This window comes from Arachis hypogaea, chromosome 11 (assembly GCF_003086295.3).
Source record: "Arachis hypogaea cultivar Tifrunner chromosome 11, arahy.Tifrunner.gnm2.J5K5, whole genome shotgun sequence".
Taxonomy (NCBI): Eukaryota; Viridiplantae; Streptophyta; class Magnoliopsida; order Fabales; family Fabaceae; genus Arachis; species Arachis hypogaea.
In genome coordinates, this window is record NC_092046.1 from 93,870,564 (window position 1) to 93,875,429 (window position 4,866).

General features: G+C 39.8%; 1 non-coding gene across 1 annotated transcript; it reads right to left on the reverse strand.

The window, feature by feature from the left end:
• Nucleotides 1-873: 873 nt before the first annotated feature.
• Nucleotides 874-981, reverse strand: LOC112725648 (small nucleolar RNA R71). The gene has a single exon (XR_003164741.1). It is a non-coding gene; the product is annotated as a small nucleolar RNA R71 (small nucleolar RNA).
• Nucleotides 982-4,866: the final 3,885 nt, after the last annotated feature.

Below are 4,866 nucleotides of genomic sequence, written 5' to 3' on the forward strand. Positions count from 1 at the left end.
TTTTTCAAAATTTCTTTTTAATTAACTATTATTTTAAATTTTAAATTTTAATTTTCGAAAAAAAAAAATACTAACAATCTTCAAAAACCATTTTCAAAAATCACTAACTCCTTTTCAAAAATTTTCGAAAATTCCCTCCTTCTCTCTCATTCTATTCTATTTATTCATTCATATCCTAACATCTCATCTCACATCTCTTCCATTCGTACAGTTGCATTTCTTCCTTTACATCACATTCTTTGTCTCCCCCTTCCCTTCCACTCACAAAGGGATCCCTATACTGTGGTATAGAGGATCTCTATTATTATTATCATTTTTCTGGCCATTCTTCCTTGTCATATGAGCAGGAGCAAGGATAAGAACATTATTGTGGAAGCAGATCCAGAACCTGAAAGGACTCTGAAGAGAAAATTAAGAAAAACTAAAATACAACAATCCAGAGATAACCTTTCAGAAATTTTCGAACAGGCAGAGGAGATGGCAGCCGAAAATAATAATAATGCAAGGAGTATACTTGGTGACTTTACTGCACCTAATTCCAATTTACATGGAAGAAGCATCTCCATTCCTGCCATTGGAGCAAACAACTTTGAGCTGAAACCTCAATTAGTTTCTCTGATGCAGCAAAACTGCAAGTTTCATGGACTTCCATCTGAAGATCCTTTTCAGTTCTTAACTGAATTCTTGCAGATATGTGATACTGTTAAGACTAATGGAATAGATCCTGAAGTCTACAGGCTCATGCTTTTCCCTTTTGCTGTAAGAGACAGAGCTAGATTATGGTTGGATTCTTAACCTAAAGACAGCCTGAACTCTTGGGATAAGCTGGTCACGGCTTTCTTAGCCAAGTACTTTCCTCCTCAAAAGCTGAGCAAGCTTAGAGCTGATGTTCAAACCTTCAGACAGAAAGAAGGTGAATCTCTCTATGAAGCTTGGGAAAGATACAAACAATTGACTAAAAAGTGTCCTTCTGACATGCTTTCAGAATGGACCATCCTGGATATATTCTATGATGGTTTATCTGAGCTATCAAAGATGTCACTGGACACTTCTGCAGGTGGATCCATTCACCTAAAGAAAACGCCTGCAGAAGCTCAAGAACTGATTGACATGGTTGCTAATAACCAGTTCATGTACACTTCTGAAAGGAATCATGTAATCAATGGGACGCCTATGAAGAAGGGAGTTCTTGAGGTTGATACTCTGAATGCCATATTGGCTTAGAACAAAATATTGACTCAGCAAGTCAATATGATCTCTCAGAGTCTGCATGGAATGCAAGCTGCATCCAACAGTACTCAAGAGGCATCTTCTGAAGAGGAAGCCTATGATCCTGAGAACCCTGCAATAGCAGAGGTAAATTATTTAGGTGAACCTTATGGAAACACCTATAACTCAACATGGAGAAATCATCCAAATTTCTCATGGAAGGATCAGAAGCCTCAACAAGGCTTTAACAATGGTGGAAGAAACAGGTTTAGCAATAGCAAACCTTTTCCATCATCAACTCAGCAACAGACAGAGAACTCTGAACAAAATGCTTCTAATTTAGCAAATCTAGTCTCTGATCTATCTAAGGCCACTGTAAGTTTCATGAATGAAACAAGGTCTTCCATTAGAAATCTGGAAGCACAAGTGGGCCAGCTGAGTAAAAGGATCACTGAAATCCCTCCTAGTACTCTCCCAAGCAATACAGAAGAGAACCCGAAAGGAGAGTGCAAGGCCATTGACATAAGCGCCATGGCCGAACCTGTGAGGAGAGGAGAGGACGTGAATCCCAAGGAGGAAGACCTCCTGGGACGTCCAGTGATCAATAAGGAGCTTCCCTCTGAGGAACCAAAGGAATCTGAGACTCATCTAGAGACCATAGAGATTCCATTGAACCTCCTTATACCCTTCATGAGCTCTGATGAGTATTCCTCTTCTGAAGAGAATGAAGATGTCACTGAAGAGCAAACTGCCAAGTTTCTTGGTGCAATCATGAAGTTGAATGCCAAGTTATTTGGCATTGATGCTTGGGAAGTTGAACCTCCCTTGTTCATCAATGAACTAAGTGATCTGGATCAACTGACATTGCCTCAGAAGAGACAGGATCCTGGAAAGTTCATAATACCCTGTACCATAGGCACCATGATCTTTAAGGCTCTGTGTGACCTTGGTTCAGGAATAAACCTCATGCCCCTCTCTGTAATAGAGAAACTGGGAATCTATGGGGTGCAAGCTGCTAAAATCTCACTAGAGATGGCAGACAGCTCAAGAAGACAGGCTTATGGACAAGTAGAAGATGTATTAGTAAAGGTTGAGGGCCTTTACATACCTACTGATTTCATAGTCCTGGATACTGGAAAGGAAGAGGATGAATCCATCATCCTAGGAAGACCTTTCCTGGCCACAGCAAGAGCTGTGATTGATGTTGACAGAGGTGAAATAGTCCTTCAATGGAATGAGAACTCCCTTGTATTCAAAACTCAAGGATCTCCCTCTGCAACCATGGAGAGGAAGCTTGAAAAGCTTCTCTCAAAGCAGAGTCAACCAGAGCCCCCACAGTCAAACTCTAAGTTTGGTGTTGGGAGGCCACAACCAAACTCTAAGTTTGGTGTTGAACTCCCATATCCAAACTCTAAGTTTGGTGTTGGAGAGTCTCAACAAAGCTCTGCACATCTGTGACGCTCCATGAGAGCCCACTGTCAAGCTATTGACATTAAAGAAGCGCTTGTTGGGAGGCAACCCAATGTTTATCTAATTCTTATTTTTATTGTTTTTCATGTTTTCTTAGGTTCATGATCATGTGGAGTCACAAAATAAACAAAAAAATTGAAAACGGAATCAAAAACAGCAGAAGAAAAATCACACCCTGGAGGAGCATCTGTCTGGCGTTCAAACGCCAGAACAGAGCATAGTTCTGGCGCTGAACGCCCAGAATGGGAGCATCCTGGCGCTGAACGCCCAGAACAAGCATGGTTCTGGCGTTCAACGCCAGAAATGGCAGCAAAGGGGCGTTGAACGCCCAAAATGGGCACCAACCTGGCGCTAAACGCCCAGAGTTGTGTGCAAGGGCATTTTACATGCCTAAATTGGTGCAGGGATGTAAATGCCTTGACACCTCAAGATCTGTGGACACCACAGGATCATCTCAGGATCTGTGAATCCCTCACCCACCTCACCCTCTCTCTCTCCATTCATGACCATCCCTTCTGTTCTCCATTCACCACTCACATCCATACACAGATCCCTCCATCTCCTCCATATCTTCTTATTCATCTATTCTTTCTTCTTTTGCTCGAGGGCGAGCAACATTCTAAGTTTGGTGTGGCAAAAGCATAGCTTTTTTGTTTTTTTTCCATAACCATTGATGGCACCTAAGGCTAGAGAAACCTCTAGAAAGAGGAAAGGGATGACAAAAGCTTCCATCAAGGGTCTATAGCTCAGTGGTAGAACATTTGACTGCAAATCAAGAGATCCCTGAGATACCTCAGGGGATTCATTTTCTTCCACACAATTATTGGAAGCAACTAAGGGTGGAACATCAGGAGCACTCCATCATCCTTCATGAAATTAGAGAAGATCTAAAAGCAATGAAGGAGGAGCAGCAAAAACAAGGAAGAGACATAGAAGAGCTCAAGGACATCACTAAGGTGGACTCATTCCTTGTTCTTACTTTCTCTGTTTTTTTTCGTTTTATATGTTATGTGCTTATCCATGTTTGTGTCTTCATTACATGATCATTAGTAGTTAGTAACTTTGTCTTAAAGTTATAAATGTCCTATGAATCCATCACCTCTCTTAAATGAAAAATGTTTTAATTCAAAAGAACAAGAAGTACATGAGTTTCGAATTTATCCTTGAACTTAGTTTAATTATATTGATGTGGTGACAATGCTTCTTGTTTTCTGAATGTATGCTTGAACAGTGCATATGTCTTTTGAAGTTGTTGTTTAAGAATGTTAAATATGTTGGCTCTTGAAAGAATGATGACTAGGAGACATGTTATTTGATAATCTGAAAAATCATAAAAATGATTCTTGAAGCAAGAAAAAGCAGCAAAGAACAAAGCTTGCAGAAAAAAAAAAAGAAAGAAAAAAAAAATATAGGCGAAAAAAAAAATAGAAAGAAAAAGAAAAAGCAAGCAGAAAAAGCCAATAACCCTTAAAACCAAAAGGCAAGGGCAAATAAAAAGGATCCCAAGGCTTTGAGCATCAGTGGATAGGAGGGCCTAAAGGAATAAAATCCTGGTCTAAGCGGCTAAACCAAGCTGTCCCTAACCATGTGCTTGTGGCGTGTAGGTGTCAAGTGAAAACATGAGACTGAGCGGTTAAAGTCAAGGTCCAAAGCAAAAAAAAAAAAAGAGTATGCTTAAGAACCCTGGACACCTCTAATTGGGGACTTTAGCAAAGCTGAGTCACAATCTGAAAAGGTTCACCCAATTATGTGTCTGTGGCAATTATGTATCCGGTGGTAATACTGGAAAACAAAATGCTTAGGGCCACGGCCAAGACTCATAAAGAAGCTGTGTTCAAGAATCATCATACTGAACTAGGAGAATCAATAACACTATCTGAACTCTGAGTTCCTATAGATGCCAATCATTCTGAACCTCAATGGATAAAGTGAGATGCCAAAACTATTTAAGAGGCAAAAAGCTATAAGTCCCGCTCATATGATTGGAGCTATGTTTCATTGATAGTTTGGAATTTATAGTATATTCTCTTCTTTTTATCCTATTTGATTTTTAGTTGCTTGGGGACAAGCAACAATTTAAGTTTGGTGTTGTGATGAGCGGATAATTTATACGCTTTTTGACATTGTTTTTAGTATGTTTTTAGTAGGATCTAGTTACTTTTAGGGATGTTTTCATTAGTTTTTATG